Consider the following 12,931-nt stretch of genomic DNA (forward strand, 5'->3'; position numbering starts at 1 on the left):
TAAAATCATCTCAATACATATATATTTCCATTTCTATAATATATATATTTCTATAAAATCATCCATAAAGTATAATACATATATATAATCCTATAAAATATACATAGATATATTTCCATAAAATCATCTCAATAAAAAAAGATCTCTTTATGATGCAGCATTAAAACAAAACATACAAAAGGGGCATAGTTTACGTAAGCGTTCATTGTTGGTGGAATAATCACAATCCTAAATTTTCTCACAAATGCCAGTAGAGTATTTTATAAGTGATAACAAAGAAGGTTAACTATGAAGGCATAAAAACTTGTGTTTTATTATTGATACTGGGTCAGGCAATGTACCCGAATGTAGGAAGAATGAAAACATTCCTTGAAACAAATTTCAAAGCCATGACATGTCAGTGTGACATACATCACTCTGAACTATGATGAAGGAGTTGACTGTTAACTTGTTAGGAACTTCCTACTGAATTTGAACGGAAGCTGGTCAATATCCAGAGACAGGTGATTCCGTGGGGCCAAGACCCAAGCTCCAAATGTGGCCAAATATAAAATGTTGACCAAACCCCAGGCTTCTTCACCCTCAAGATTACACTGTCAATGCTAAAAGTTAGAGCACAGGTTACAGGTCATCTGTGTTGAAATGTGTTGAAAGGAACTCTTTCTATAAATAAAGTGAAGACTCTAAATGACCAGAAAGCTTTGTGTCTAGCTTACTTGTTGTAGCATTTGCTTTTCCTCAGGGGCCCATGAAAAGCGATGCATCTTTTAATCAATGGTATCTTACATCGGAAGAAAGGTGGTGATTAGGAAAAGATATGAAAGGCAGTTTCAAGCTTCCAAGCGCAGTGTTTCTGATTGTCACCCCTTCTTTAGATGTCTTTGTGTCCTGCACCCTAGAATTTGTGAGAAGGTTGGGCTCAGGCTGCACAGAATGGGATCCTACCTGGTCAAGCGACCTCGGCAGTCCTATTTAAGTATTATTACTAGCCCAAGCTGATACATTTCACACAGAAGTTAAGGGAGTTGACCCTCTGTGCAGTCAAAAATCCAAGTATAAATTTATAGCCACCCCTCCACATCTGCAGTTCCACATCCATGAATTCAACCAACCACAAACTGTGGAATGCTACAGTATGTATTTATTGAAGAAAAAATTCTGTGTATAGCTGCTGCTGCTGCAGCTGCTGCTAAGTCGCGTCAGTTGTGTCCGACTCTGAGTGACCCCATAAATGGCAGCCCAACAGGCTCCTCTGTCCCTGGGATTCTCCAGGCAAGAACACTGGAGTGGGTTGTCATTTCCTTCTCCAATGCGTGAAAGTGAAAAGTGAAAGTGAAATCACTCAGTCATGTCCGACTCTTAGCGACCCCATGGACTGCAGCCTACCAGGCTCCTCTGTCCATGGGATTCTCCAGGCAAGAGTACTGGAGTGGGGTGCCATTGCCTTCTCCGGTGTATAGCTAGACCTGGGCAATTCAAATCTCTGTTGGTCAAAGGCCAGCTGTATTACTTCAAACACGGTGAGTTTTCCCTGAAATGATAAAGCAAGGTTAAATGTCCAGACTTTTATACCTTTCAACTGTTGTGTAAGAGAGTTCAGTCTGTCTAACCCAGCAATAAATATTTATTTATGTATTTAAATAATATATATGTCTCATTGCTCATTTCTTCCCTGATGGCTCAGATGGTAAAGAATCTGCCTGCAATGCAGGAGACCTGAGTTCGAACCCTGGGTCAGGAAACTCCACTGGAGAAGGGTATGGCAACCCACTCCAGTATTCTTGCCTGGAGAATTCCATGATCAGAGGAGCCTGCTGGGCTACAGTCCATGGGGTGGTAAAGAGTCAGACACGACTGAGTGACTAACATATACATAGGTAGATATATAGGTTTATTTAACCACTCTCCAGTCTGGGCTGACTGTGCTATAGAGTATTATAAGTGGCAATTGCCTGTGGAAGGGTTGGCTTGGTAAATTTACTTCAGTGGAGAAAAGGGAAGTCAAGGCAATGATTGGACTGAAATGATCACATTTTTTTAAAAAAATTGAAGTATAGCTGACTTGGGGGCTTCCCTGGTGGCTCAGACAGTAAAGAATCTGCCTGCAACGTGGGAGACCCCTGATCCCTGGGTTGGGAAGATCCCCTGGAGAAGGGTATGGCTATCCACTTCAGTACCCTTGCCTGGAGAACTCCATAGACAGAGAAGCCTGGAGGGCTACAGTCCGTGGGATCACAAACAGTTGGCCACAATTGAGCAGTTAACATAGCTGATTTACAATGTTTCAGGGGCACAGCAACGCAGTTCGCTTATGCACACATACACATTCTGTTTCAGATTCTTTTCCATGATAGGTGAATTGATCACTGACTGAGTTTGTTCACCAATATAACCACATGATTTTATTTTCTATTCCATCCATTTCATTCTAGTCTGTTGGTTGGACATAGTTACTAGCCACAGTCCTAGGTCCTGGGGATACATAATAAATAAGATATAGGCTTTATCTATAAGAAGGTGGCTGGCCAAAGGAGTGAAATAGTGGAGTGTCAGGCCAGAGAGTAATTGGCTATTTTACCACATTGTGACAAGTGCCAAAAGAGGTTCAGGTTTTGACTGGACAATCCTGGTATCTAAGCCTTCTGCTTATAAAACAAAATGGAAAAAAAAATTAATAGGAACAAACATTAGGTCTCAGCCTAGGAGTTACCTTTCTCACAAGTCCTCCCTAACTCACATATTTGTTTCCAAAGCACCTTATCATATCACCTAAAACATGGTCTAACACCAGCCTGTATTCTCTAGTAGTCTGTTAACTTCCTCAAGATAAGGGCCTACATTTGGCCCACCAAGAACTCCCTTGTATGCAGTATTGAAATGATAAATATTCTTTGTGAAAATATTCTAAAAAGAATGTATCATTTGCTTCCCTTGATGAGTATCTTTTTTTCTAGAGAATTTGCTCTTCATATTTAGGTTTTTAAAAACTCTACCTTTGAATGTTTAAAAGTAGCAAAATTAATTTTTTTAAAGAAAAATCTAATAAAAATGTGTTATTAATCTACAGACATGATTAGATGATCATAAATTGTCATCTCACATTGGCATATTTATTTGGGGGCCAGAAAATATTTATCTTTCATGACAGATACGTTAATTGATGTATCTTGACATCGCAGATGAGGAAGTTGACAAAAAGGAGGAGGTCAAAGAAAGGCATGGGTGTGGGGAACCCTGCATCTTTCCCAGGTACCCTGGATGGTGCTTTCAGTGGTAGTGTCTTTGAGCAAGGTGGGTTAAGTATAAGGGAACCATGATGAGTGAAGGAGTCTGGATTTTATTCTTTGAGCCCATTCCCTGAGCAAAGGGAAACTGTTAGGTATTTGTTTTCCACAGGGGAGTTGCATGGGCAGAGCTATGTTTCAGGGTGATAATCTGAAAACAAGGGAGGCCAGATTGGGACAGGGGAATAATTTAAGAGGCTGCAGCTATAGAGTTTGAAGGCAAGAAAGGAGGGTGGTAAGGATGGAGAACTAATCAAGGAGGAATCTGAGGGCTTAGCAATCTGCCAGAAGACTATTGTACTCATTGCCCTTGTTACCTGGGAATTACTGCTCCATAAATGTCTTACTGAATGAGCGAGTTCCTGTAGGTAGGAAGAAACAAAGGGGAAGCTAAGGTTACTGCCAAGTCCAGCCCCAGTGCCTGGGTAGGCAGTAGAGTTGGCCAAGATTTGGAATGATGGGTCTGGGGTAGGAACGGGAGAGAAGATGTGCTCAGGCTGGGTCAGCGGTGGGGTCATCAGCCTCTATTTTCTTTTCCCAGTTGTACTTCATATCACTATGCTTCTGCCCTGCTGCCAGCTTCTTCCAGTGCTATCAGCCATCTTTTCAGTTGCCACTTTTTGGGGGGAGCAAGGAGGTTGGATATTCTTGTTTTTTAAGAAACTTCTGGGCATTTGCATGCTCCCTGGGAAAATCTCATCATCTTTGTTGCAACTGTAGTAAGATCTTAATAAGACAAAAGGCTCAATAACTGGCAAAAGATGTTCTGTTTAACTGAATTTTTCTGATGTCCTTCAGGTAAAGTAGGAACCTTTTTAAAATACTTGGATGGCATACTTGTAAAAAGAAGTCTACTTTACTTCGAAGGCAGATGGTTGACAATTATCATTAAGAAAAATTATTTAGAACTTGGGAATAAGAGGAAGAGGTAGGCAGCATACCCTTGCAGTGATGACATGAACACAGGGGCATTCTTCAACGAGCTCACCCAAGGGTTAGTTTACTTACCTAAGGCAGGACTTCTTCCCTTCACACTATTCACCTTTTGCGCAGGATACATCTTGGTATGGGATTTGTCCTCTGGATGGTAGGATGCTTAGCAGCATCACTAGCCTCTACTCACAAGATGTCATCCCTCCCCCTGCACCCCACCCCCAGCTGAGTTGTGGCCAGAAGCCATCATCTCCAGATGATGCCAAATATCCCTTGAGAGGCAACATCACTCCTGTTTGAGAACCACTGATTTAGAGAGTGAACATTTGACTTGGCTAGTTGCTGTTAATTAAGGGCGCAGACTCAGTCAAGTAACTGCTCCATTGCAAACAATTTCTCCCCAGTAGAATGGAGATTCCAAATGTTATCATTTTTTATTATCTTGTAAGGCATTAGCCAGTGGTGTATCTGCAAGAGGAACTTGACTCTAGCCTTCTTTTATCAGTTCAGTTCAGTCACTCAGTCGTGTCTGACTCTTTGCGACCCCATGGACTGCAGCACGACAGGCCTCCCTGTCCATCACCAATTCCTAGAGTTTACTCAGATTCATACCTATTGAGTTGGTGATGCCATCCAACCATCTCATCCTCTGTCGTCTGCTTCTCCTCCTGCCTTCAATCTTTCCCAGCATCAGGGAATTTTCAACTGAGTCAGTTCTTTGTATCAGGTGGCCAAGGTATTGGAGTTTCAGCTTCAGTATCAGTCCTTCCTTTGTTCAGTTCAGTTCAGTCGCTCAGGCATGTCTGACTCCTTGAGACCTCATGAACCATAGCACCCCAGGCCTTCCTGTCCATCACCAACTCCCAGGGTCCACACAAACCCATGTCCATCAAGTCGGTGATACCATGTAACCATCTCATCCTCTGTTGTCCCCTTCTTCTCCTGCCCTCAATCTTTCTCAGCATCAGGGTCTTTTCAAATGAGTCAGCTCTTCACATCAGATAGCCAAAGTACTGCAGTTTCATCTTCAACATCAGTCCTTCCAATGAACACCCAGAACTGATCTCCTTTTGGATGGACTGGTTGGATCTCCTTGCAGTCCAAGGGACTCTCAAGAGTCTTCTCCAATACCACAGTTCAAAGGCATCAATTCTTCGGTGCTCAGCTTTCTTTATAGTCCAACTCTCACATCCATGCTTGACCAGTGGAAAAACTATAGCCTTGACTAGGTGGACCTTTGTTGACAAAGTAATGTCTCTGATTTTTAATATACTGTCTAGGTTGGTCATAACTTTCCTTCCAAGGAGTAAGCATCTTTTAATTTCATGGCTGCAATCATCATCTGCAGTGATTTTGGAGCCCAGAAAAATAAAGTCAGCCACTGTTTCCACTATTTCCCCATCTATTTCCCATGAAGTGATGGGACCAGATGCCATGATCTTCGTTTTCTGAATGTTGAGCTTTAAGCCAACTTTTTCACTCTCCTCTCTCACCTTCCAAGAGGCTCTTTAGTTCTTCATTTTCTGCCATAAGGGTGGTGTCATCTGCATATCTGAGGTTATTGATATTTCTCCTGGCAATCTTGATTCCCGCTTGTGCTTCCTCTAGCCCAGCGTTTATCGTGATGTACTCTGCATGTAAGTTAAATAAGCAGGGTGACAATATACAGCCTATTTGGAACCAGTCTTTTGTTCCATGTCCAGTTCTAACTGTTGCTTCCTGACCTGCATACAGATTTGTCAAGAGGCAGGTCAGGTGGTCTGGTATTCCCATCTCTTTCAGAATTTTCTACAGTTTCTTGTGATCCACACAGTCAAAGGCTTTGGCATATCACTAAAGCAGAAATAGATGTTTTTCTGGAACTCTCTTGCTTTTTCAATGATCCAGCAGATGTTGGGAATTTGATCTCTGGTTCCTCTGCCTTTTCTAAAACCAGCTTGAACGTCTGGAAGTTCACGGTGTAGAAAGAAAGAAAGTGAAGTCGCTCAGTCGTGTCCGACTCTTTGCGACCCCGTGGACTGTAGCCCACCAGCCTCCTCCGTCCATGATTCTCCAGGCAAGAATACTGGAGTCGGTTGCCATTTCCTTCTCCAGGGGATCTTCCTGACCCAGGGATAGAACCCAGGTCTCCCACATTGCAGGCAGATGCTTTAACCTCTGAGCCACCAGGGAAGCCACATATAATAGCAAGTTTCTCAAAATGCTCTTGGAACCAGCTTTCCCATCTGACTGTTTTCATTAAGTAGTCAGCCGAGCATTTGATGCATTTCAGTGTATGTTTGGAAAGAGTTGTTTCTTAACTTTTGGGAAAATTATGCATTAGCATGGTTAACTTTTCCTGGCAATCTCATGACTTGGGGCTGCCAGTGTGAACTTTGGGTCAGAAGGCTCCTAGCTTTCGGATTTTGTTTCCAAGTCTTCTGAGGTCTCTCCCTGTGGTGCTTCTGCATTCTCCCTGTCCCTCACAACCCTTTCCTCTGGCTGCTCCGTCGATCAGCCACCTACCCGGTTGGGCCCTCATCATATGCACTTGAGCCCCTGTCATATCTGCCCTGCAGTCCTCCTCCCTGCCAGTCTTTTGCTCTTTCCTCCCATCCCTGGTAAAGGCCACCACTAAATAAGGATTTCTGAACCGTGCCTCTGACCTGATGCTTGCAGGACAAAGACTCCAGGCGGCCGAAACAGAATTTTTTTCTTTTTCTTTTTAAAAACTTTGTTGAAGTATAGTTGATGTACAATATTGTGTTAATTTCTATTGGACAGCAAAGTGACTCAATTACATACATGTATGTATGTATATGTGTTCTTTTCCGCTATGTTTTGTCATAGGCTATTGAGCATCGTTCCCTGGGCTGCACAGTCAGACCTTGTTCATCTTGTATAGTATCGATGGTTGGCCTCTGCTCATCTCAGACTCCCATTCCTTCTTTTCCTTCTTCCCCTACATCTCCGCCTCCTTGGCAACCACAAAGCTGTTCTCTGTGTCTGTGAGTCTGTTTTTGTTTCATAGACCTGCTGATTTGTATTTTAGATTCCACATATAAGTGACTTATGGTATCTGTCTTTCTCTTTCTGACTTATTTCACTTAGTATCATGATCTCTTGGTCCATCCATGTTGCTGCAAATGGCATTATTTCATTCTTTTTTTATGGCTGGTGTGTGTGTGTGTGTGTGTGTGTGTGTGTGTGTACACACACCGCACACCACATTTTCTTCGTTCATTCACTGTCAATGGACATTTCCACGTCTTGTGAGTAGTGCTGCGGTGAAAAAAATTGGTCTTTCAGATTCAGGGTCAGATTACGGTTCGTAAATCATTCGGATTACGGTTTAGAGTTAGGGTTCCCACACAGTGAGGAAACGGAGACCCGGAGAAGGCAAATGCTGTGCTAAGTTGTTTCAGTCATGTCTGACTATTTGCAGCCCTATGGACTGTAACCCACCAGGCTCCTCTGGCCATGGGATTTCCCAGGCAAGAATACTGGAGTGGATTGCCATTTCCTCCTCCGGGGGATTGTCCCAACCCAGGAATTGAACCCACGTCTCCCGTGTCTCCTGCATTGGCAGGCAGTAGCTGATTATAAAATCACACAGAGAGGGAGAGAAATCATTGTGAAGAGGTTAGTAAGCAGGTTGAATGTCCTGAGGTGGTCTCTGGACACTGGCTTTTGCATAAATCCAGATATTACCTCTTCCCTTGTCATTTCCTTTCTACTATGTCATTCCATTGCACTCCATAAATCCCAGGTGTTACCTCTTTCCCGTCATTTCCATTCCATTTCCATTGCAGGGCAGAAAATGGTTGCATTCATGGGCATGAGGAAGGCAGTGCCAGTTAACTCAAGCATTTCGGGCTTCAATCAGAACTTCTCAGGGCAATCCTGACCAGCGTTTCTTGAGCTTTAGTGTCTTGCCTGCTTTTACCCCAGAAAGGGCTGTCTGGCTTCCTTCTTCTGCCACTCATTGGATTGTGTGGCTGGTTTTTCCTGATAATCCTGTAGTTAATCTGTTTGCTTTCCACTGGCTGCTTCTGCTTTCTTCCAGCCCACTGGCCTCCCAGCGCTACATGTTCCTGCACAAACACCACCTTCTAAACTCTCCTTTTTGTGCTTCTCCCACAGAGAATCGATAAGTGTGTTAGCCCCTTAAAAAACTTTTCCCCTACAAGTATAATTGAGTCAGCTTCGTGTCAGATGCTGTTTGTCTTTGCACAACTGTCTAGCTAACAATATGTACCATATCCACTTTTCTTTCCTCAGTGGGGGTTGTGATTAGAGCCCCATTAGAGTATCGTATTTAATACCTGAGCTCTGTCGCTCAGAATGTAGCCAGATTAAATGCTTCTTAATAGAGGTAATAAAATTTCATGTGGTGTGTATGTGGCTCAGTTGTGTCTGATTCTTTGTGAGCCCGGGGACTGTAGCCTGCCAGGCTCCTCTGTCCATGGAATTCTCTAGGCAAGAATACTGGAGTGGGTAGCCATTCCCTTCTCCAAGGGATCTTCCTGACCGGGGGATCAAACCCTTTCCCTCACTGTAGGCAGATTCTTTACCATCTGAGGGACCAAAAATCCCATTTTAGAGTACCAATTAAGATTTAGTTTGTTTGCTTTCTCTTTCTTTATTCAGGTTCTGATATTCCTCACAAAATCACCAGCACTGGGGTTTATGTAATCACAACTGAATGTGTTTGTAGAGCTTAGTGATGCCCCCTTCAGGCAGCACTGTGTTCTCAGGTCCCCAGGCCCCCTCCTCCCCTCATTCATTGGTGTTGTTTGATCCTATTATAATCATGACCTTGCCTATTTCATTCCATACATCAAAATATATCCCAGAGGAATCCAAAATTTAAATGTTAAAAACCACAAAATTTTTTTAAAGAAAATGTGAGTGAATAGTTGTATGGCCCTGGAGTGGAAATGAGCATTCTATGTATTATATGAATTTCAGAAGCCAAAGCGAAAGTATAGATAAATTTAACCACATTTAAGATGATTGCAAACTTCAACACATCAATGTTGACCGTTGGAAAGAACCCCATAAAACACAGTCAAAGTCAAACAACACATTGGGAGGAAATACCTCTAAAACCAGAACAAAGGATAAATAACTGATAAATTCAAAGAGCTCTTACAAATCAGTTAGAAAAACTGATAGCCCTATAGAAAAAGGGACAGAAAAAAATCCACAGGAAAGAAATAAAGAAGAAATACAAGAACTTCCCTGGTCATCTAGTGGTGAGTACTTAGCCCTGTCACTGCTAGGGCCTGGGTTCAACCCCTGGTTGGGGAACTAAGATCCTGCAAGCCTCATAGTGTTGCCAAGAGAAAAAGCAAATGTTCAAAAACAGGAAAAGAAGCCCAAGCTCACTAATAATCAAAGAAAAGTAGACAAAAATCATAGTGGGATAGCATTTGTCATCTTCTGATTGTGGAAAAGACAAAAAAGAAAGATAATATCCAGGGATGCTGAAGGGAACAGTTACTTTTGTGGTTAAAGTGGGTAAAACCTTTTGGGTAGTGCCAATTTAGACAATTTTAAAGCTGTATAATCTTTGACCTAGAAATTATTCTTTTAGTAATTTAGTCAATAAAAATAACTGAACAAATACACAAAACTATAGTTTTTAATGCAGCAATTTTTATAATTGGAAATACATTGGGAATAACTTCATTTACAATGACAAAAATGTTTGGACAGTGAATGACTTCCAGTGTGTATTGTGAAGAGAAAAAAGCAAGATTCAAAAGGGCAGCTAAAGCAGAATCCTCTTTTTGCATCATCATCATCATAATAGTGGCTTCCCAGGTGACTCTGGTAAAGAATTCACCTGCCAACACAGGAGAAGCAAGAGAGATGGGTTCAGTCCCAGGGTCGGGAAGATATCCTGGAGAGGGAAAAGGCAACCCCCTTCAGTACATGGACACAGGAGCCTGGAAGGTTGCAGTTCATAGGGTCACAAAGAGTTGATACAACTGAGCATGCACACAGACAATAATAATAGTAATATATGTTCACTGCTGTTGATATGCATTTTTCTAGAAGTTTCCTACTATGAGTCAATCATTAGGTTTCTGGATGGATTCAGTGACCCTCCCTCCCTTTAGAGAAGGGTAGGTTTCAGCCATTCAACCACCTGGTCACTCACTCATTCCATCAAAGTTTGTTGTGCCCCTGAGGCAGTGAGAGTGAGGTTAAGTAAACTGACTCTGAAACTGATTGCCTGAGTATGAACCCATCACATGGTGCTCTTCTTGGGCAGGTTAATTTCTCCCCTTAGACATGATCCACTCTAGCTTCCACTGTGAGTGGAGAAACTGAGGCCCAGTGAAGGTAAACCCTGCGTTCTCCATGGCTTCTCAGTTAGGGAGGGGCAGAGGCCGAGCTGGAATTGCTCCAGGAGAGGCAGCCTGGCTTGGAATTGTACTCCTAGTGTGGTCAGTGAAGTGCAGATAAGGGAGTGGTTGTCAGGTCAGACCCCAGGCTACAAATTCTGACCCTGCCACCTGCTAGTTGTGTAGCCTTGAGTAAGTTACTCAGTGTCTCTCTGCCTTACAGGATTTGTTGTGAGAATTAAATGTAAAGGGCTTGAGATCATGCCTGGAACACAGTATGTTTCAGTCTATGTTACTTATTATTTGCAAGCCTTCAGGGATTAAGAGGTGGACCAGAAAGCATGGTCCTTGTAACTGAAGGAATTTATGACATCGTCGAGAAAGTGTTGGGAAATGCTATGATGAAGTAATGTTTCAGGATCTTAAGAGAACAAGGAAGCAGGGGGTCACAACCAAGCTGAGGCCTAGAGGTGGCAGGGGTGGTGGCCTTTCCCTCTGGGTGGAGGCAATAAACGGGTCAAAGTCCAGAGCTGAGTGGAGAAGTGGTTATTTCCAGGAACTGAATGTAAAGTGGGAGAAATTCTTAATCTCACGCTAGGGTGAGGAATGCTATTGTTCTCTTGAGGATAAGGCAACTAAGCTGAACCTTCAGCCTGACTGTTTCCTCTAACCCTACTCTTTGCCTGACATATCTGTGCACTCATCCAGTATGAGCCTAAAGGCTACCTCCTTCAGGATGTCTTCCAGGGATCCCACTTTCCCACAGAGCTTTCAGTCTACTTGGTACGAGTATCCTTGGTACTTTCCAAATGTAATTGTCCCTGATTATTGATTGCTCTTCCCTACTAAACTGTGAGCTCCTCCATGATTGTATTATATTTGCATGGCACTTGTTTACCAGTGCATGCCTATTGGTATGGATAGATAACGGAGGCAGGGAGAGGGTCTGGGAGCTTCCCAAGAGAAAGAGGTCCAACTTCTGTTTTGAATCCTTGAATTCCACACCCATTCCACCATGGGCTCCTGTCCACTGTCAACCATGGAAAGCGTACCCAGGCCCGACATGGGCTGCAGCTGCCCAGCTTTACTGTCCAGGGCAAAGACATGCTTGTACTTAATACTCTGTAATAACCTATAAGGGAAAAGAATCTGAAAAGGAATATATATATATATGATTGAGTGAAAGTCGCTCAGGTGTGTCCAACTCTTTGCAACCCCATGGACTATAGCCCATCTGTTCCCTTTTTCCACGGGATTCTCCAGGCAAGAATACTGGAGTGGGTGGCCATTCCCTTCTCCAGGGGATCGTCCCGACCCAGGGATCAAACCTGGGCCTCCTGAACTGCAGGCAAATTCTCTACCGTCTGAGTCACTGTATATACATATACATATAGAACAGAGTCACTGTGCTGTACCCCTGAAACTAATGTGACCCTAAAAATCAATCATACTTCAGTTTGAAAAAAGTAACAAAGGGAAAAAAAAAAAAAGACAAAGCTAGTCTCCCATGAGCTGGAATTACAGTATTGGAAGCCTTGAGAGGTACCAAGGACCAAGTTCAGTCTGTCTGTCCTCCCAATTGCTCAAGAATCCACTCTGCCTTTCAGACCAGCAGGTATAGGTGGGGGATAAGTCACAGACACCACTAGTTGCTACACGCCTGCACTCCTCCTTCTTCCTTTCTCTCTGCTCCCCACCCAAGAAGGTAGACTCTCTCCGCCCAGGGCCCAGCATGTTGTTGCAACAGTCTGTGACTGAAAGATGGCGATGACCATAACCACACACATGAAACCTTCTATACTGTATACTGTAGATATGACCTTATGGGCCCCGATAGCCTAGAGAGGCTCCCATCCTAGAAATACTTTATTTTTGTGCTCTCCAAAAGGATGGCATGAAGAATCAGTAGTTTACTTATTTCTATTTTGTTTTTTAAGCTCAAGAAACTAGAACCAAGATATGTGTTGTTTTGTCATTTAATGCATTTTTATATTTCCATATTAGTTGGCATGGTGGTCATTTTCCTTTAAAAGATCATATGAGTAAGTGAAGTGGCACTTTGTGTTTGGTGGTGCAAGTGTTTCAATTATTTTATTTAGGTTCTCATTAGAACTTCCAATTTTACATTTATTAAGACGATATTTTCTATTAGTATCCAGCTAGACTTAAATACACACACATACACACAATCCTACATTACGAATGGCGCCCCCCCAATAAAGACTAGATCTGTTCACACAGACCTGCAAAGAGGTAAAATAAAGAAAAAGCATCATGTCTGACTTCTGCAATCAAAGACAGCATGATTTTTTTTTTAATTGAACTATAGTTGATTTAAAATACTGTGTTAATTTCTGGTATATAGCAAAGTGATTCATA

This window comes from Oryx dammah, unplaced genomic scaffold (genome assembly GCF_014754425.2).
Source record: "Oryx dammah isolate SB20612 unplaced genomic scaffold, SCBI_Odam_1.1 HiC_scaffold_26, whole genome shotgun sequence".
Classification (NCBI taxonomy): Eukaryota; Metazoa; Chordata; class Mammalia; order Artiodactyla; family Bovidae; genus Oryx; species Oryx dammah.